This window comes from Astatotilapia calliptera, chromosome 3 (genome assembly GCF_964374335.1).
Source record: "Astatotilapia calliptera chromosome 3, fAstCal68.1, whole genome shotgun sequence".
NCBI classification, from domain to species: Eukaryota; Metazoa; Chordata; class Actinopteri; order Cichliformes; family Cichlidae; genus Astatotilapia; species Astatotilapia calliptera.
Window position 1 is genome coordinate 16,742,554 of NC_137424.1, and position 22,146 is coordinate 16,764,699.

At 46.1% G+C, this 22,146-nt stretch overlaps 1 protein-coding gene and 1 long non-coding RNA gene across 2 annotated transcripts in view; one reads left to right on the top strand and one right to left on the bottom strand.

Annotated features, from left to right (window-relative positions):
• Positions 1-22,146, bottom strand: part of LOC113035147 (protein TANC1-like) — a 388,820-nt gene that overhangs the window by 208,667 nt on the left and 158,007 nt on the right. The gene's annotated exons all lie outside the window — the stretch shown is intronic.
• On the top strand, positions 13,689-14,122 carry LOC145426189 (uncharacterized). Its single transcript, XR_013906912.1, has 2 exons — positions 13,689-13,920; positions 14,000-14,122. It is a non-coding gene; the product is annotated as an uncharacterized LOC145426189 (long non-coding RNA).

Consider the following 22,146-nt stretch of genomic DNA (forward strand, 5'->3'; position numbering starts at 1 on the left):
GTGTGAAGCAGCGGGAATGAGGATCAGCACCTCCAAATCTGAGGCCATGGTTCTCAGCCGGAAAAGGGTGGAGTGCCCACTCCGGGTCGGGGATGAGTTCCTGCCCCAAGTGGAGGAGTTCAAGTATCTCGGGGTCTTGTTCGCGAGTGATGGGAGAAGGGAGCCGGAGATCGACAGACGGATTGGGGCTGCAGCTGCAGTAATGCGGACGCTGCACCGGTCCGTCGTGGTGAAGAGGGAGCTGAGTGTAAAAGCGAAGCTCTCAATTTACCGGTCGATCTACGTCCCTACCCTCACCTATGGCCACGAGCTGTGGGTAGTGACCGAAAGAACGAGATCGCGGATACAAGCGGCAGAAATGAGCTTCCTCCGAAGGGTGGCTGGCCTCTCCCTTAGAGATAGGGTGAGAAGTTCGGCCATCCGGGAGGGGCTCAGAGTAGAGCAGCTGCTGCTCCACATCGAAAGGAGCCAGCTGAGGTGGTTCGGGCATCTGACAAGGATGCCCCCTGGGCGCCTCCTGGGTGAGGTGTTCCAGGCATGTCCCACCGGGAGGAGGCCCCGGGGCAGAACCAGGACACGCTGGAGAGATTATATCTCTCGGCTGGCCTGGGAACGCCTTGGTATTCCCCCGGATAAGCTGGAGGAGGTGGCTGGGGAGAGGGAGGTCTGGGCCTCTTTGCTTAGGCTGCTGCCCCCGCGACCCGGCCCCGGACGAAGCGGATGAGGATGGATGGATGGATGGATAAACTCAAAATGCACATTTCACTTCAAATTAAGATTAAGGCTTTGAACAGATCACATAGTTCAGTTCAACATATAAGACTTTAAGAATGCACAAGCATCTACTTAAAATCTATTTAATTTATCATCCATGATATTATTTTGTACAATTCCAATGTATTTTGTTCATCTCCCTTAAATAAACAGGCAGTCTTAAAGTATGAAATATTCATATACAAACACATATAAATGTGTGTACTGTCTCAGTGGCTGATAGTACCCCACAGGCCTCAGTGTGAGCTTGAAGACATTTATAATGTTTAAGTAGTTTAATGTGCAGGTGCTGACGATAAACACATTTTGAATGAAAGCCGGGGAACTTTGGTAGCACAGAAACAAGTGGCTATTCTTTGTGACTATATGGATCACTCACAATACCATTATTTCACACAAAGGCACCAAATTAATACTCAAAAAAGCTGCAGCAATACACACAAATATAAACAGTACTTGGTGACAACTTTGCTTTTAGCCTTTAACCCTTCTTGACTACTTTTGATGTGGCCTCTATATTTTACCTTTAAAAACAGTTTATCTTGCCAATCTGTTATTTTCTCATTTTGACCAACTGTATCAGCACAATTTATCTAAATTCAGACAAAATTTAAAATACAAGTAGAAAGTGATATTTTGACTGTAAAAACCACACACATGTTTAACGAATCATCTTCATAACTTGAAATGCAAATAGAGATTGTACATTTTTAAAAATACGCACACGTTTTGCAAACAACAAAGTTATATGGTACTATTTACCAAAAGATGCAGCCAAGGCTCAGACGTTTTTCATATAATCATTTCAAACTATTTACAGAACAATCAGGTGTCAAACAATAGTTTGTGTCACTCTAACACATATGAGAACAGCACAGGGATAAACCTGCAGGTCTGACAGCAGGTGTGTCACTCAGCGTTTACACTGCAATCTGCCTTTGTTGGCTTTAAGGCAGCAACTGTGACGATCACTAGTAGAACTGACACACAAAACAAAACAACAGCTACACACTAAATACACAAGACAACAAACTAACTTGAGACCAAACACGGTAAACGTCACAAATCTCTCACGTATCAAAACTCTCTCTCTCTTTCGCTCACTCGCTCTCTCTTGCCGGTCACTCCTAAAACTTCCCCCTTTTGCTAAACAACCAAATGTCATGTTTCCATATCATTTTTGATTGGTCGACATGGTACATTTTCCCACCTATAGGGCTTTGGAGCGTGATGTCACGGGAGATGGGCCACGCCCCCTTCCGCCATGACAGTAGGCCAGCCAAAGGATACCATTTCAGCTATGGATCGTACGTGTTGTGTTGTCGGTTGCAACGTTAGATCACACGATCGTGAAGGCAAGAAGCTGGATAACGGGCTCTCTTTTCATCGTTTTCCATCCTGGAGGCAACGTGAGGGATCCCATGTATCCGATATTACTAAACAAAGACGTCAGGCTTGGATTGCAGCGGTGAGACGAGCGGATATCGAGTTCTCTGCAATCCCCAGCTTTTTGTTGGTTTGCTCACGGCATTTTCTTTCCGGTGAGTTCTAAATTAATTCATATCACTCTTGAAAGGCTTTTAGTGTGATTTTCAACGTGCTGAGGTCATAGATAATGAGATAAAACATGCTAATGTGTGATGCTGCAGAACCACATCATGTCGACTGAGTAGCTTATGATTTGGCATTATTGCAGGCAAACCAGCATATGAAATGGATGTAACAAATCCAGACTGGGCACCAACACTGCACATGGGGCATGACGACATACCTGTATCAGACTCGGACCGGCACTCAAGGCGTACGCAACGGAAGCGAAAAAGAGCACCCATCGGAGGTAAACACCCCCCCCCCCCCCTCTAAAAACATACTAAATTGCTATCACTGTACACTAATCCGCACATAACTTCCAGATGAATCACACACCTGTCATTGGAATATTGGTGTACATTTACCTTATGTCTAATTTTATCTTACAGGCTTTCGTTATGCAGCTGCAGAGTCTGAAGGTGTGCCCCGTGCAGAAGTGATTGATGAAGATCTGACAGAAGTTGTGTGTCAGCACAACTTTCACATCATATTCATCTCAGCACAACTAAAACATGCTGACTGACCTCAGAGTTTCAAGTCCACATCCTGGACTCTCCAGGAAACCACACAGATGCTTCACTCCTGAATCCTGCAGCTTGTTGTTGTAGCTCAGGTCCAGCTGTCTCAGATGGGAGGGGTTGGACTTCAGTGCTGCTGCCAGATAATCACAGCTGATATCTGACAAATCACAGCTCCACAATCTGTATAAAGAATGAAAGATGTACATTTATTAGACAAAGTGTGAGCTTGAAATCATTCAGTGTTTCATCATCTGTTCAGAGCTGAAGAAGGTTCAGAATGTAGAAGTTTAGAAAATGGAAACTCCAAACAGCTGAAGCCAACAGGAAGCAGCTTCAAACAAACACAACAAGAGAAAAAACTCTGAATGTTTCACATTAAAGTCGTACATTTATCATAAAAACAGGACAAAGACTTGGAAAAGTCGTGTTTTTCCTTCCAGGAACCACAAGGCTTCACTTTTAAAGGTGAAGTGTGAAAGAAATGGACATATTTGAAGTCCAACACCTTTTTCCAGTCACATTATTAAAGCAGACAAACTACAAGCTCATTTTCATTCCAACAAGTCATCTTCTGACCTGGACTAACAACACTGGTCTCTATGTGCAGCTGGCTGTGAGACCAGTGCTCGGGGAGCGTCTACAAAGTGCAACACTGAAAGAACATCACACAGTAGCTTTGTCCCAAAACGTCGGCTGCATCCTTCGGAGGACCCGGTATTCGCGGTCTACGTGGGCCGGGTCCTTCAAAGACCGAAAAGGCTGGAAGTGCGAGGCTGTGAAATGGGACGGTCGAGCCTTCAGATTTGCGTCACCGCTGTGTTGGTGGAGTTTAATAAACTCGGCCGTCTGCTCCTTGCTATCTAAAATATAACAGGACACTGGCGTAAATTCTCGACCGTCTCACACTTCTGTTTAATCAGTTTCCTGTTTAACGTTTATTCAGCTGTGTGAAAATCCCGGAGGAACTTTGATCTCAGCCAAACCGATTTACTCCGGAACAAATAAAACACAGAAAAAAGGCAAACAATTACATTTTTAAGTTATCCGAGTGACTTATATATCATGTTTAACCTGAGTAGCGAAAGAGCGGGGTCTGAAAACGATGAAGCCGGGCGTCCGCTGCTCTCGCCGGCTGGAGTGACCATTGAACCCCCCGGCTTGCTAGCGAGCGGGTGGGTAACAGACGTCTCCGAAAACGTCGGCACACTTTTGCAAATATGTGATGTCTTGATAAACCAAGCAGATATTTGAAGTTTACACAGCTACTTTCTCGCCTGAAAATATGTTAAAAGTTTATTTTGTGACCCAGAAAGATTAATAAGAGTAATTTGAAAACTTAGTAGCTGCCGCCATTGTTGGCAGCTGAAATTTGGCTGGGCCGCGCTATGAATTCTGGGATATGGTGGGCCACGAAGGACACACCCGACGAATCCTTCAAATTCAGGTAAATGAAGGACGCATTTGTCGGGCACATTTGAAGGAGTCGACAAATACGGACAGCCTTCATCGCCTGACTGTGACGTAATCGGCCTTCAAATGCAGCCTCTGGAGGATGCAGCCGACGTTTTGGGACACAGCTACTAATTTGCTTCCATCATCCAACCTGAAGAGGAAACAGAGACGCCTCCCCTTCAAAGTAAAAGCTGCTCCTTTTGGACACAGTATCAAAGAAAGTCTACAGTATAACATAGAAAAGACAGAACAAAGTTTTGGTTGTTTTTAAATTGTGCAGAAATGAAACTACACTAAGCTCAATTATGTGACAGACATTTCATCCCATGTCAGTTTGGCCTCATCCTGGGCCGGATTATCCAGCACACACTCTGACCACAGGCCCAGGGGCCACGCACAGCTGGGCTCCATCCAAGAGACAGCAAACAAACCAGCACAATAATAAAAAGCACCATGTGATCTTCTTACATCTTCAAGACAAACATAGTAAAAACATGAGCATATTTGTTTCCTGATAAAATGATGTGACAGGTAGAACAGAGTAAAGTGGTGGTGTTACAGCCTTTCTCCCCTCTGCTGCCGAGGCTGTTAGTCTCTCCCAAACTCAGCTACAGGACTTCCAAATGAATGAAAGCAGCAGAAATGGCTTTACAAATGAAAGAGGAAGAGGAGAAGAAGAGGAGAGGGAGGCCACCCTGACCATCACTCCTGCTGAAAACATCACACTTCCATTAAAGTTGGTGAGGAAATGTTGAGCAGGATGAGCTGCTGGCTAATCTGGAGGCTGTAGCAGCAGCTCACAGTCACAGTGGATTTCCACTCATGAAAAAGCTCTGGCTGCTTCATTTCTCATCTCATATCAGAGACTTTAATGCTTCACTGAAGCTGTACTGTGATGCTTCCATATCCCAGTGAGGCCTCCATAATGATTTCAGCTGTTCTGTACACACACTGTGTGCCCTGTATGGCTCAAAGTCTCTGCAGCCTGTTTTTATCTGCTATCATCAGATCTTCATCATCCTCATTCACATCCCTCACACACTCTACAGCCTCATCAGCACTGACTTCATCTTCACTGACTGATGGAGCACAACATGAACCTGTGGAGGCTGAAACACTGTCCTGTCAAACATCTCCCCGTCACCACTCCACTTCTGTCAGCCTTTAAATGAACCCTGCTCAAGTCTGTCACTTCTGTTTGGAGCCAAAAGAGCTTAAAGATTATGCCACTACATTCTTGTCTAGAAAATATTAAAGTGTATTTGGTGACACACAAAAAAGGGTAAAAGTATAGTTTGGGTCCACACATGTCCAAACCCTGGTGTGTAGGCCTACTTAGTATTGAGAAAAGCCCACTAAAAGAACGCCCACCAGACCAAAGCAATGGTGTTGACTTGATCAGCATTAACCCCGCCCCCTGACTTTGATGGGTGAAGCTGACAAATAAAATGTATTTATGAACAGCGATGCAGGGCCAGGAGTAGCAACGTGAATTAAATAAATACATCATTAAATAATTCATTAAATGTGTCAGTAAAATAATTAAAATAGAAAACAAACCAACAAAATATGTAATTAACTAATTTGAATTGTACATAAATACTTAATGAATTATTTTAAATGAAATTAACCGATAATTCATTGTGATTTTGTTTTGTGTTTTGATGAGCTAATAATCAGCTCTCTTTTTCTCATTGTTGTTCTAAGCCGCTTATCCAAAGGTAAGGCACTACCTGTTGAATTATTTCCAAAGTGTGCCAAATTGGACATTACAAATTAAAGTCTACTCACTGAAATTACTGGGGAATGTCTGCTTTGATTTTGATGAGAATCTCATGACAGTACTGAGGATTTAATGCAGTTGGACTGCTAAAAATGATTGAATGCGGTTGGACCGCTAAAGGATTTAATACGGTTGGACCGTGGAAAGCAGTTGGACTGCTGAGTGATTTTAGTATATTAGGGAATTTGGTTATTGTTTGGGGTGGAGCCCGTATTGGTTATAAGGTTGGACCTGCTTCAGTCTTACACTTTTTTGGCTGTTTTACTGTTGTTCCAAAGTATTATAAATTATTCAAGAACGTCAGTTGGACTGATAGGAAGCGCAGTGCTCAGAGGTAACGCTTGCCAATGCCAAGGACGCTTAGGCATTGTCCTCGAAGAGGGATAGTCAGTTGGTCACTGTGGAGCTTGGGGCACTCCAGAATAACTAGGAGTTAGAGTCTCCTTACCGTTTGGAACGGTAGTCTGCGCTTTTTTGGCCAGCAGAAGTTGGACTTCGGGCGTGTAACTTTAACTTAAAACTTCGGGGTAAGCCTTGGCTGTGAAATGCCAAAAATAGAGCTTCAGGCAAAGTTTGGGTTGGTTGACGCTTTTAAATTGAGTTAGGGATTTTAGAGATGAGGCCAGAAACTGTTGGACAGATACTGGTTAATTGATCACAAAAAAGTTGGACTTTATCGGTTGGACCGTTAACTTAAATTTGTCGAAATTGTTTAGGCGCTAAAGCTGACAGATGTGACAGTGGTTGTAAATATAAGACGTCTTTGTAATATAAAATAAGAGATCTCTGTGTGAAAGGAGTCTGAGGCAGTGCTGGAGCTATTTTTAGACTGTGTGTGTGTGAGTGTGAAAATGCAAATTAGTCAGCAGTGAACTGTTTAAACCACAGTTGGTTTTACAAATACTGCTGCAAACATTGTTGAGTGTGTGTTTAAGACGCCATTTATGTTCATTAGAGGGCTATAAATAAAGTTTTGAGTTGCCGTAGTGGATGTATAGTAATTGACTGAGTTTTGATATATAAATATAGTGAGTGCACTGTATATATTTAAGACTAACATATTACTTTTAGGAGTAACCTCTCATCAGCAATAAATGCTGGTGTGTTTTATTTTTTCTATTCTATGTGTGTGCTGTGAGAATTAATAGAGGTTTCAATTGTTTTCTTTGACTTGCTCTTTCTGATTATGAAAGGCATGTCTGAAATACTCTTAGGAAAGCGTGTTGTGAGTATATTCCTCAACTCTTGTCACAGTTTAAGTGTGTGAATGCTGTGAGTAGCAGGCTTTGAGTGATTGGGTGTGATTTGTACAAAATAATAAATAATAATAACACTATGAAAGTTGATAGTAGAGTGAGTGCAGAAGTGGAAGTGTGAGAGAAAAGGCGGTGTGTGTGTGAGACGATCTGACAAACGCAAAGAATTTAGTATATTTAGAAGTGTGTGCGTGAAATAAGGGTGAATTGTTTTAGATCAAGACTTAGTAAAACAAGAGTTTTATTAGCCTGTAAAAAAAACAAAACAGGAGAGATAGAAACAGAAAATATGGTTCTGAGCAGCTGCAAGGTTGACAGGAAATGGTGTGTGTGACAGGAACTTTGCATGCCCATAAAAGGAACTGACTGTGACAAGTGAGCACACAGAGAGAGAAACATACGAGTTAAACTCCAGGCAGATGAAGCAAATGGAGGTTTTAAGAAAAGAAATGAAAAGGATATTAATTGTATGCTTTAGTGTGTCAATACAGGTGGACTTCTTTCAACCTAGAATCTTGAGTACAAAACCATTGATTAACAGAATTGGGAGGAAAACAGGCCAGATTTTGGCTTAAAATTTTACAGCTTGACCTCCCACTTGTCCCGATCCTGAGAAGAAGCTCATAGGACAGTTAATCTCCTGATGAAGACCGACAGAACATCGTGGACTTCAAGAATTAACAGCAGGCAAAAGACAGTGCAACTGAAACTACACTGACGATACCAGCAGCAGCATGGAAGAAAAGCACGTGATGGAAAATGCACGGTGAACTGCAGGCTGGTAAGAACAGTGTGACATAACTGTTTAAAGACACTGAATGGGATATTTTGCCAGGCTGGGATTTAATCTAAAAGGAAAATACTGAAAAGAGCAACGGAGAAGAAACAGAGAAGAAACAGACTGTGTTTGCTGGGGATCACAAGACAACAAAGGACACTAAGAGAAGGGCACAGGGGCCAGTGGGAAGGTGAAGCCCAGACGAGTTCGACTGCGAGAATAGAGGGTACAATTGGGTTGAAATTGAAGCCGGAACTCAGGATGGTTTAGGGATGTCCACGTCACAAACAAAGAGGTAAACAAAAAGAAGGTAAAATAAAGAGAGAAAATAACTGACAATTACATTAATGAATAGAAGACACACATACAGATATTACATAGATTTATTTTTAGGATAAAGGGGAGAGCTTATACGTAGAAATGACTTTTTATACATATTGCATTTTGTGCCTTTAAGGGAGTTGTCATGGTCCGCGGCCCGGCGTCCGGGGTGCTGCTGGGATGTCCACGCCCACGAGCGTGGCTGCTAACCCCACACCTGCATCCCATCCCAGGCGATCACCAGGTGGACTATTTAATCCTGCCCTACCTCCTGCTCCACGCCAGTCCGTAGTCGCCTCTCAGCGGTAACGTACGCCTGCGGAAAAGAACTCGTATGACAAACTCTCCATCGGACCTAACACTGTTTTTCTTTCCCTGTGTACCCAGATCACAACTCGGCGTGTTTTTTTGAGCCACCTGCCTGTCCACCTGTCCGCCTGAGATTCGGTTCACATTCAGCTTCGCCGTCTCGACCCCTTTTGGAGCTCCATCCCCCTCTGGTTCTCTCGGCCCGGCTATCACCGTGAGACGCACACTCCACCTTCCCTCGTATGCTGCCTTTTTTCCGCACCTCAGTAATCTGTCTCTCTTTTGTTTTACAGCCTCTCACAGCCCCGCTCTCGGCGTTCCCTGTGCGGTCCCTCGGTTTCATCTGGTTTCACCCGTTGTTTTTCTGGCTACCCTCACGGGACACCTTTAGTTTCAATGAAAAATTACTTTCTTTATTCGCTCATTCCCTAGTGTGTGTGTTCTGCTACTGGGTCCTGCCTGCGCTCGGAACTTCGGTTCATGACAGTACGGACTGGCCAGTATGGACCCAGCAGATCCACTCCGCTCCGCTATTAATAAACAGGGCGCTATCCTCGGTCGCCACGATCAGCAGCTCCAGTCTCTCCAAGACCGTTGTCAAGAGCTCAGTGACACTCAGAATAAATTACAAACTAGGCCGTCCGACCCCGTGCACCGCGGCGTGTCGCCTCCGCCGCTGGAACCCTTCCACGGGGAGCTAGACCTGTGTGGGGGGTTCCTTTTCCAGTGCTCCTTGTTTTTCAGTCGCACGCCTGATGCGTTCCCCACGGATACTGCTAAGATCTCCCACTTCGTGGGATTGTTACGGGGGCGTGCTCTAGCATGGGCTGAAGCCTACTTAAGTTCTCACCCCATTCGTGATTGCGAGTACGATGACTTCCTGGAGGAGTTCCAGGCTACGTTTTCCCCTCCGGTATCGGAGGACGATGCCGCGCAGAAGTTGCTGGGGCTCCGTCAAGGGCGGCGCAGTATTGCGGAGTACCTAGTTGAATTCCGTACTCGAGCGGTCGCTGTGGGTTGGCCCGATTCGGCTCTTCGTGGGGTTTTTTTACGGTCGTTAAATGACCAGATGAAGGACCAATTGGCTTTTCACGAGGAGACCAGATCCTTTGATGAATTGGCCTCCCTTTCCCGTAGGATTGACAGACGCTTGCGGGAGAGGGATGCCGAGCGGCGGTCTAAGCCTATGGGCTCCGTATTGCGCCCCGGGTTTCGCGTTTCTCCGCCCCCGCCCCCAGCTGCGTGTGCGCGCTCTCCGTCGCCGCCCCCGCCTGAACCCATGCAGATCGGACGCTCTCGGCTTTCTCCGGAGGAGAGGGAACGCCGATTTCGGGCTGGAGAATGTCTGTACTGTGGGAGGCCCGGTCACCGCATCGCTGTTTGCCCGGTCCGCCCAAACGACCCGGCCCACCGGTGAGTCCGGGGATACGGGTGGGCAGCACTCTAAGCACTACTAGACCCCGATTGTTACTGTCCGTTACTATCGTGACTTCTAATCAGACTTTTACATGCCCCGCGTTAGTGGACTCCGGGGCGGAACAGAACCTTATGGATGAGAAGCTGGCTAAGAGGCTAGCTGTGTCTCTTACTCCACTCGAACCGCCCATCCCTGCGTCTACATTAAACAACCAAGTGTTTGCATACATAACTCACCAAACCGCGCCTGTACGGTTAATCACATCAGGTAACCACCAAGAGCAGCTGTCCTTTTTCACTTTTCCTGCTCCTGACACCCCGCTTATCCTAGGCTACCCCTGGTTACAGAGACATAACCCACACATAGATTGGGCCGGGAAAAGTATCGCGAGCTGGAGTGTGTTTTGTCTGGCGAACTGCCTGAGATCAGCCGTTCCCTCCGCCTCAACGGAACGGAGGCCCGCCCCGCCACCCGCGCCGGACCTCTCTTCCGTGCCCCCCGATTATCACGATCTCCAGCAGGTGTTCAGTAAAGATGAGGCGCTCTCACTCCCGCCTCACCGTCCATATGACTGTGCTATCGATCTGCTCCCGGGAGCTTCGCTGCCCTCTAGCAGATTATACAACTTGTCTCGCCCCGAAAGAGAAACCATGGAGAATTACATCCAGGAGTCGCTAACTGCAGGACGTATTAGGCCGTCATCCTCTCCCGTGGCTGCAGGTTTTTTCTTCGTGGGAAAGAAAGACGGGACGCTCCGCCCGTGCATCGATTACAGGGGGCTGAATGACGTCACCGTCAAAAACAAATATCCCCTCCCACTCATTAGTTCTATTTTTAGCTCACTCCAGGGAGCTACGGTCTTCACCAAACTAGATCTGCGGAACGCCTACCACCTGGTACGGATACGTGAAGGCGACGAGTGGAAGACCGCCTTCAATACCCCACTAGGGCATTTTGAATATCTAGTGATGCCGTTCGGGTTAACTAACGCCCCGGCGGTTTTTCAAGCCCTAGTCAACGACGTGTTACGGGATTTCCTGAACGTGTTTGTTTTTGTTTACCTGGATGATATTTTGATTTTCTCCAAGACGCTCGAGGACCATCGCATCCATGTGAGGAGCGTGCTACAACGGCTGCTCGAAAATAGACTGTACGCAAAAGCGGAAAAGTGTGAGTTCCACGCCTCATCCATTTCCTTCTTGGGCTACATCCTCGCTGGTGGGCAGGTGAAGACCGACCCGGTGAAGATCAAAGCCATATTGGAATGGCCGGTTCCGGAGACACGAAAGAAGCTTCAGAGCTTCTTGGGGTTTGCGAATTTTTATCGCCGTTTCATTCGAAACTACAGCCAGGTGGCCGCGCCTCTCACCCAACTCACCTCACCCAAGGCGTCTTTCACATGGTCCCCTGAGGCCCACGCAGCCTTCGCTAAATTGAAGCGATTATTCACGTCCACACCCATTCTAACCCATCCTGACTCTTCTAAACAGTTTGTTGTTGAGGTCGACGCATCTGACGCGGGAGTCGGGGCGGTTCTTTCCCAGCGGTCTGGGCCCCTGAACAAACTCCGGCCGTGCGCCTTTTTCTCACGCCGACTCACCCCCGCAGAAAGGAATTACGACATCGGCGACAGGGAACTCCTAGCGGTAAAACTCGCATTGGAGGAATGGCGTCACTGGCTTGAGGGGACCGAACAGCCCTTCGTTATATGGACGGATCATAAAAATCTACTGTACCTTAGAACCGCCAAGAGGTTAAATCCCCGTCAAGCTCGCTGGTCCCTATTCTTCGCCCGTTTCAACTTCACACTCTCCTATCGTCCCGGGTCACGAAACATCAAACCCGATGCGCTCTCCCGTCTGTATTCCCCCGACAGCGAGGCGCCCCCCCCCGCCACCATCCTGCCTGCCTCCTGCGTGGTGGGTGCTCTCACCTGGGAGATTGAGGAGACCATTCGTCAAGCGCTCCCAGGGGACCCTGACCCAGGGACCGGACCGCCGGGACGGCGCTTCGTTCCCGCCGCCGCCCGGGGAGCGGTCATCCACTGGATCCACACAGCACGATTCGCGTGCCACCCGGGCGTGAGCAGAACGGCGCGCCTCCTCAGCAGACACTTCTGGTGGAAATCGCTACTACGGGACGTGAGGGACTACGTGTCTGCCTGTGCCGTCTGCGCTCGTAATAAACCATCCACGAAACATCCCATGGGCCAGCTCCACCCACTCACTACTCCCCACCGGCCCTGGTCTCACATCTCGCTCGACTTTGTTACCGGTCTCCCCACCTCTTCTGGAAAATGTGTCATCCTCACCGTTGTGGATCGGTTTTCTAAGGCCGCCCACTTCGTCCCGCTAGCCAAGCTGCCCTCGGCTGCTGAGACTGCCCAAGCGTTAGTCACGGAAGTCTTCAGGCTCCAGGGAATTCCCCTGGACATTGTCTCCGATCGCGGTCCCCAGTTCACCTCACAAGTGTGGAGGACCTTCTGCTCCATTCTCGGCGCCAAGGTCAGTTTGAGTTCCGGTTTCCACCCGCAATCCAATGGGCAAACTGAACGCCTTAATCAGGAGCTGGAGACTATGCTGAGATGCGTAGCCAGTCAAAACCCCTCCTCCTGGGTTACTTACCTGCCCTGGGTGGAGTACGCCCACAATACTCACACCTCGTCCTCCACCGGCTTCTCTCCTTTCGAAGCGTCCCTCGGGTATCAGCCTCCGCTCTTCCCGGAAGAGGACCTGTCCCTCTCCGTCCCGTCGGCCCCTCATCACCTCCGGCGCTGCCAACGTGTGTGGCGCTGCGCTCGCCGCGCCCTCCTGCGCGCAAAGGAACGACAGGCGCACTACGCCGATCGTCGCCGCACCCCAGCCCCTGACTACCAGCCGGGACAGAAGGTTTGGTTGGCTGCTGGGAACATCCCGCTCCGGGGCACGTCCCGCAAACTGGCTCCCCGTTTCATCGGGCCGTACGAAGTGGACCGAGTCATCAACCCGGTGGCAGTCAGGCTCCGGCTTCTGGCCTCTCGGCGTGTGCATCCCACGTTCCATGTATCTCAACTTAAGCCGGTCCGCCTCAGCCCCCTGTGCCCTCCTTCCGAGCCCCCTCCTCCCGCCCGGCTCGTCGGCGGCCATCCGGCCTATGCGGTCCGGCGGATCCTGGATGCGCGCCGGCGCGGGCGCGGCTGGCAGTATCTTGTGGATTGGGAGGGATACGGCCCCGAGGACCGCCTCTGGGTCCCGTGCTCCTTCGTTCTGGACCCTCGTCTCATCTCTGCTTTCCGTGCTTCTCTCCGCAGGCGGGGTCCCGGCCGGCCGCCTGGGGGCGACCCTTGAGGGGGGGGTACTGTCATGGTCCGCGGCCCGGCGTCCGGGGTGCTGCTGGGATGTCCACGCCCACGAGCGTGGCTGCTAACCCCACACCTGCATCCCATCCCAGGCGATCACCAGGTGGACTATTTAATCCTGCCCTACCTGCTGCTCCACGCCAGTCCGTAGTCGCCTCTCAGCGGTAACGTACGCCTGCGGAAAAGAACTCGTATGACAAACTCTCCATCGGACCTAACACTGTTTTTCTTTCCCTGTGTACCCAGATCACAACTCGGCGTGTTTTTTTGAGCCACCTGCCTGTCCACCTGTCCGCCTGAGATTCGGTTCACATTCAGCTTCGCCGTCTCGACCCCTTTTGGAGCTCCACCCCCCTCTGGTTCTCTCGGCCCGGCTATCACCGTGAGACGCACACTCCACCTTCCCTCGTATGCTGCCTTTTTTCCGCACCTCAGTAATCTGTCTCTCTTTTGTTTTACAGCCTCTCACAGCCCCGCTCTCGGCGTTCCCTGTGCGGTCCCTCGGTTTCATCTGGTTTCACCCGTTGTTTTTCTGGCTACCCTCACGGGACACCTTTAGTTTCAATAAAAAATTACTTTCTTTATTCGCTCATTCCCTAGTGTGTGTGTTCTGCTACTGGGTCCTGCCTGCGCTCGGAACTTCGGTTCATGACAGGAGTTGCGGCTCAATTCGTCTCTTGTGGGTCACGAGCCTTTGGCTAGCGCTATGATTAGCCAATCTACTGTGAGGATGATATGAGTTATTGAAGGATTGCACACGCTTACAGACATATAGAGTCCATAAACACACATGACAGTATTGATTCCAGGCAAAAGGCCTCAAATTAATTTAGCGTTTAACTGAACTTGAGCTGGCCCTGTAACAAGTGACAGAAAAGAGGAACTGAATAGGAGTTTCTTGCTTTAGAGAAGGACCAAAGGAAGGAAAGCATATATTTTGGTTAAGTCTGATAAACTAGAATGAGAAGGTATTGTTACATCAAAGGAGCAAGATGAAATAAAAAGGCTGTACCAAAAACAGGTTATAACATAGGAAATGTGAGTTTTAAAATGAAGTTAGTGTTAACACACAGGAGTTGTTTCAAGGCAGCGTTTAGCTATGATAAAATGTATGCAGGAGTAATTGCTTATATGCTTAAACTTAATTGATTAAAGTGGTTGTTTTTTTTTTGGATCTTTTAGTAGAATAGGCGCTTATAATGATTTTCTTGTGAAAGGAGATTCTAGGTCAGAGTGGAGGCCTTGCAGCAGCGAGAGTTCTGTGTACAGGATGTTGATGATTAGATAAGGCAAGCGACAGGAAACGCATGCAGGGACGTGAAAGCAGCGTTTTAAGAGTTTTAAAATGATGAGTAATGTTGAAGAATATATATAAATACAAGTCAATAAGTCAAGAAGATAATTAGGATCAGGCTTTTGATTAAAGAGTCCCAAAGATGATAAGTTAGGGAGGTGCAGGAAAAGGTGTTTTGTTTGCTTTGCAGAAGATCTCGGCGACCACAGGGGGGTGAGGATCCTGGAGGCCCGAGGCATGATGGACCACAAGAGAGGGACGCAGAAAAAACCTAATCTTACGCATGGAGTGTTCTCGAGGGGGAGCTGGTGTTTATTACTGGGCCACTTAGATGACATGAGGTTGTCTGATTTGCTGAGCCAGAGGACGGCTAGAGAGGATCAGAGCGGGAGTGGTGACCCCGATGTCCATGATGCCATGGATGGACATGGAAGCAGCTGAGTGGGCCGAGGAGTGACCCAACACAATGTATTGTGACCTCTGGTGTTCCAGAGGTCGAGAGAGGGAGTATTGAGATTGGAGAGATATTTTGCTGCTATTGTTAATAATCATCATCATTACCATTGCATTAATAATATAATCTACAGAATTGATATTGCATTCAGATGTTTAAACAGTGTGTGTCTTTCAGAAAGACTAAGTTGCAGGCTGACAGGAAGTTGCAGGTTTGAAGAGTGTGTCTTTTGCAGAACTGAAACCGAAAGCAGAGTCTAAGTGCAGGTTATTTTGAGGAGCCTTTAAGGACGAGGCACACACTTACTTAAAGAGAATCATTTATAGGTGGAAGTTTAATCATGTTTTGCTCGGGGTTGCAAAAGAGCAGTTTGTCGCAGAACTGCTGCTGATGTGTCAAGATGATAAGCGAGCATCCGGCAGTGACAGGAAGTACCTGCCATGAAGATAGGAGATAATGTTCTTTTAAACTGTGTTAAAAGTCATTGTGGTTTTGATTTGACGTATGCATATATTCTGTTTGTGACGTATGAGGGGGCGTCATTAAATTCAAGCCCTGATGGTATAAAATATCTGTTTATGCTTTGATTAAGTCGGAGATCAGCCCGGTCTGCGAACGGAGCTGGTCTTCCCACGCGTGTATTTCATTAAAATCAATTGTTTGACCAAGTTCTGGACCATGGTTGTTTGTACTCTCCTTCCCCAATATTTGAACCTTAACATTAGTTTACTCAAAATAATTTTAAGACATCAATATTAAAGGTTAAATTATGATAATGAATACATGCAACTATAACTGATGACATAAGAATTTGGATTTTTAAGCTAAAGCGAAGGTGCTGACTCACTTGGCATGTTACTCTCAAATCCTCCCTAATAACAATAACATAATTACACTTTAGCCACAAGAGGGCAGCAGCATTAATACAAGTCACGTGTATATAAAGGTACAGTGATTATATTACAGTGATTTTGACAAAAACAAAACAGAGGTTCATGGCAGTGTGTTTTTCATAACATACCAACCAAATTAAATAATAAAAACTTTATAACTTACAGAGCTTTTTTAGAGACTTTGACCACTGGCAGCAGCCTCAGAAGAGCCTCCTCTGAAGCAAAGTAATTCTGCAGGTTAAACACATCCAGATCTTTTTCTGATGACAGTAAGATGAAGACCAGAGCTGACCACTGAGCAGGAGACAGTTTATCTGTGGAGAGACGTCCTGAACTCAGGGACTTTTGGATCTCCTCCACTAGAGAACGATCATTCAGTTCATTCAGACAGTGAAACAGATTGATGCTTTTCTCTGCAGACAGATTCTCACTGAGCTTCTCCTTGATGTACTGAACTGCTTCTTGATTGGTCTGTGAGCTACTTCCTGTCTGTGTCATGAGGCCTTGCAAACGAGTTTGATTAGTCTTCAGACCCAAGAGAAAACGAAGGAACAAGTCCAGGTGTCCATTGGGGCTCTGTAAGGCCTTGTCCACAGCACACTGGTAGAAGTATTTCTCTGTCTGAGAGCTTGTTTGTTGTTTTTCCAGCAGATTGAGTCCAGAGTTGATGAAGGTCAGGTGGACATGAAGAGCAGCCAGAAACTCCTGAACACTGAGATGAACAAAGCAGAACACCTTGTTCTGGTACAGTTTTTTCTCCTCTTTAAAGATCTGTGTGAACACTCCTGAGTACACTGAGGCTGCTCTGATATCGATGCCACACTCTGTCAGGTCTGGTTCATAGAAGATCAGGTTTCCTTTCTGCAGCTGATCAAAAGCCAGTTTTCCCAGTGACTCAATCATCTTCCTGCTCTCTGGACTCCAGTGTGGATCTGTCTCAGCTCCTCCATCATATTTGATCCTCTTGACTTTGGCCTGAACCACCAGGAAGTGGATGTACATCTCAGTCAGGGTGTTGGGCAGCTCTGCTCCCTCTCTGGTGTCCAGCACATCCTCCAGAACTGTAGCAGTGATCCAGCAGAAGACTGGGATGTGACACATGATGTGGAGGCTTCGAGCTTTCTTGATGTGGGAGATGATCCTGCTGGCCTGCTCCTCATCTCTGAATCTCTTCCTGAAGTACTCCTCCTTCTGTGGGTCAGTGAACCCTCTGACCTCTGTCACCATGTCGACACACCAAGGAGGGATCTGATTGGCTGCTGCAGGTCGTGTTGTTATCCAAAGGCGAGCAGAAGGGAGCAGGTTCCCTCTGATGAGGTTTGTCAGCAGCTCATCCAATGAGGTGGACTTTCTTGTTTCAGTCAGGATTTTAGTTTTGTTGAAGTCCAAATTAAGTCGACACTCATCCAGACCATCAAGTATGAACACAACCTGGAAGTCTTCAAGCCTGCAGATTCCTGATTCGTTAGTTTGATTAAAGAAGTGATGAACAAGTTCCACCAAGCTGAACTTTTCCTCTTTCAGCACATTCAGCTCTCTGAAAGTGAATGGAAATATGAACTGGATGTCCTGGTTGGCTTTGTCTTCAGCCCAGTCCAGGCTGTATTTCTGTGTTAAGACTGTTTTCCCAATGCCAGCCACTCCCTTTGTCAGCACTGTTCTGATTGGTTCGTCTCTTCCAGGTGAGGCTTTAAAGATGTCTTCTTGTCTGATTGTTGTTTCTGGTCTGTCTGGTTTCCTGGATGCTGTTTCAATCTGTCTGACCTCATGTTCCTCATTGACCTCTGCAGTCCCTCCCTCTGTGATGTAGAGCTCTGTGTAGATCTGGTTCAGGAGGGTTGGGCTTCCTGCTTTAGCGATGCCCTCAAACACACACTGGAACTTCTTCTTCAGTTGGGCTTTAAGTTCTCGTTTACAGAGTGGAGCAAATATTTCTGAAGGTAAGAAATTCAGAAAAAAATATTATATAATAAATATCATAGCCTTTCAGTACCCTGAAAGGATGAATGTCTATTGGTCCATTTCTTGAGCTATTAGGAAAGATCAATATTCAGTCTTTAGAGAAATTCTCTTACTGCTCTGCAGATGGTCAGCCATCTCATGCTGCTTAAGTCTCCTCAAGAAGTGGAGTGTGATCTTCAGAAATGCTTCTCTGCAGCTCTTTCTTTCATCTTCATCCTCACCTTCAAACATCTCCTCATCCTCCATCTGGCTCTTTAAAGTTTCTGGGTGATCTGGACTTAGAAGCTTCTGGATCTTCTTCAGCTCGTTCTTCACAAACATGGTGATGTTGTCCTCCAGCCGCTGGAAAAGAAGACTATATGAATTACCCAGTGGTAAATGGACTGGTTCTTATATAGCTCTCTTTGATACTCTGTGCACACAAAGCATTTTATACAACATGCCTCATTCAACCAAGCACATTGTTCTATGCTTAAATACTTTCTTTCACACTCTGATGGATGCATCAGAGGGCAGCTTGGGTTTAGTACGTTACCCAGTACATTTGCCAGCCAGGGTTTGATTCACAAACCTTCTGACTAGTAGCTGACCTGCTCCCCTCCTGAGCTACAGTCACCCCAATCTGACTGAAATCATGGAGCCCAAACTCTGACTTATGTTGGACACACTGACAATCCTCTGGTCCACAAAGTGCAGCATAGAGGTGACTGAAAAGAACAAATGTAAACGTAGTACTACAAACCATAACCACAGAGTCCAGGTGTGTTTGATGTTGCTGTGCAGACTGACCAGTGGAAACCTCTGCTCTCTGCTGGTCCACTCTGTGGAGGAGTAATGTATAATTAGCTCATGTTATGTCTGTCCACACACAGACACAAGCTAAAGGTCCATGAAGTGATGTTTGGATGGGTTCAGTCAATCAGATGACTGTCATGGTGGAGCTTTGCTAGTCCTGCTGATCCCACTGAGAATTAACAACTCAGTTTCCAGATGTCTGTAGTTTTCTGCTCAGTTTCTTTAGTCCCAACAGCTCTTACCATCTCCTGCATAAAGCTTTCCCTCCATGCTCAGATGCCCTGGAACAAGGTGCTCTCTTTATATCAGTGACTGGTTTAAAGGGACAACTTGCAGTGCTCGCCAAACTTTGTGTCAGCAAAAGTAGTTCTAATGTTTCTTACATTTATTACATTTTTACATTTTTACACACACAAATCAATGAACGCAAAAACATGAACTTTCCAGATATTTTGTTTTACAATGTTACAAAACTCAGTTCACAACTCCACAGTCTGATTTACAAGTACAAAATATTTATGACCACAGTTTGAGCCGATGTATGTCCCGAGTCTGTGGACTCAGTAGTTTTGTTTTGATTGTTATTGTCTTTTGTTACAATTTCATTCTGATTAAGATTTTCTAGTTCTGAGGTTTTGGTTTCTGTGTTCCCTCTGTACTGTGTTAGTATTGTGTCTCTGTGTTCACTTCCTGTTTTATTTTGACAGTGCCATGTCCTATGTTAGTGTGTCTACTTTTGCTTCCCCTTGTCTGGTTATGTCCAATGAATCCTGCTGTGTCTCCCTTTTCTCATTCCCTGATGGCTCTTTTGTGTATATGAGCCCTTTGTTTTCTCCTGCTTGTTGCTGGTTCGTCTGTGTTGTCTCCCCGTGTCTCCGTTTAAGGTTTCAGGTTAGTTTTTTAGTTTTTCAGTAGAGGTTATCTTAGCTTCTGCACAGGCCATCTCCACTGCACTTCACCGTTTCAATAAAGCTTACTCACTTCACAGCAGTGTCGGCATCTTGGGTCCTTTATTAAATTCAACATGGCTCGCCCCGCTAGCCGTGACATAAGATGTGAAAACAATATCCAAAAAACATGAGGGACAAACAGGAAATAGTTTTAAGGTGCAGGGCCAACAAACTGAGTCTAGCCATGAACTCAGAGTTGATTGAATTAGCATTTTGAATTGGCTGATCTGAGCAATCAAGTCTATGTTCACTTTGAGTTAAGATTATATGTGATTGATGTAAAAGAAAAAAAGCCGTCATCAGCAACTGATTCTGATTTAGCAGGTTTTCAAATCTAAACGGTACCCATCCCTAGCTGGCTGTAGTTAAACCTTTACTTAAAAAGCATCCCTAGACCCAGCTGTACGGCTTATCTTCTGAGCAGCGCAGTGTCAGAGTGAACAACACAGGAAAATGATCAGAGATGCCCAACTCAGATATTTCAGTGACGCACACATCCCGCCCGTGGAAAAGCTCCAAGTCTAGTGTGTGACCTTTTTCATGTGTGGGACCAGTAACCCACTGGGTCAAGTTAAAAGAGTCAATAATATTTAAAAAGTCCTTGACCAGAAGTTTAAAGTCACAGCAGACATGGATGTTAAAATCACCAAGGCAGCATCATCAGAAGACATAGCACACCCAGCTCTATCTGTCCATGAAGCCAGATAACACACACCAATTAGTTAAACTGCAGGAATGTCTTAAAGACATAAAGACCTGGATGGCCGCTAACTTTCTGCTTCTTCATTCAGATCAAACTGAGGTTATTGTACTCGGCCCTGAAAAGCCTAGAAATATGGTCTCTAAGCAGATTCTTACTCTGGATGGCATTACCTTGGCCTCCAGTAACGCTGTGAGGAACCTTGGAGTCATTTTTGACCAGGACATGTCCTTCAACGCACATATTAAACAAATATGTAAGACTGCGTTCTTCCATTTGTGCAACATCTCTAAAATTAGAAATATCCTGTCTCAGAGTGACGCTGAAAAACTAGTTCATGCATTTATTACTTCCAGGCTGGACGACTGTAATTCATTATTATCAGGATGTCCAAAAAACTCCCTGAAAAGCCTTCAGCTAATCCAAAATGCTGCAGCAAGAGTCCTGACAGGGACTAGAAAGAGAGAGCAGAATTCTCCTGTTTTGGCTTCCCTTCATTGGCTTCCTGTTAAATCCAGAATTCAAAATCCTGCTCCTCACATACAAGGTCTTAAATAATCAGGCCCCATCTTATCTTAATGACCTTGTAGTACCATATCACCCTATTAGAGCACTTCGCTCTCGCTCTGCAGGCCTACTTGTTGTTCCTCGAGTATTTAAAAGTAGAATGGGAGGCAGAGCCTTCAGTTTTCAGGCCCCTCTTCTGTGGAACCAGCTTCCAGTTTGGATTCAGGAGACAGACACTATCTCTACTTTCAAGATTAGGCTTCAAACTGTCTTCTAACTTAACGATTAAGTCCCTGTATTCCACCGTTATATGGAAATCAGCCATTATAACTTGTGTCAAATCTACTTGTACCTCACAGTTTTCTAAGCACACAGAGAGCAGTAAACCTCAGAGCAGCAGCACATCAGACTGTGCAAAAAATCTAGAAGAGAAAATATTTCGACCCATTTCTAAATGATTCTTGTGACCATGCTGCACCACAACACCTGATCTCTGGTTTCCTCACCTCTTCAATCCCACTTTAATACTTGACTAAACTCATTTTCCTGTTTAGGTGTTGAGGCAAAGCCGCCCATCTACAATGCAGGCAACAGCAAACGGAGCTATTTTTGATTCCCTTTGGGTTTTTTCTACTTTTGTGCTACAAAATGTTCAAGCTGATTAAATTCATTAGAATAAAAGTTCAGATAATTTTCTCATATTAATGTTGGAGGTAGAAATTCAGGGAACTTTGCACAAAAACTGGCAGAAATTTCCTTCAAAGATGCAGTTTTTACTTTAATACTGTGAGTACATTTCAGAGCCTGGACTCTTTTACCTTTACTTGAGTAAAGAAGTTGAATCATTATTTCAGCTTTAAGAGGGTATTTTAACACAAACATCAGTCCTTCTACTTAAGTATGTTTGACACTTTGTTTAATCATCATTTTTAATGATCAAATATAATTATGTTTGTTATTTGTGGATTTTAAATGTCCTTGACAGAGACAGATGATGATCATTATCCTGCACTGTGGTCTCAGGTTTGGTCGAGCTAGCACAAAGAATGGCTA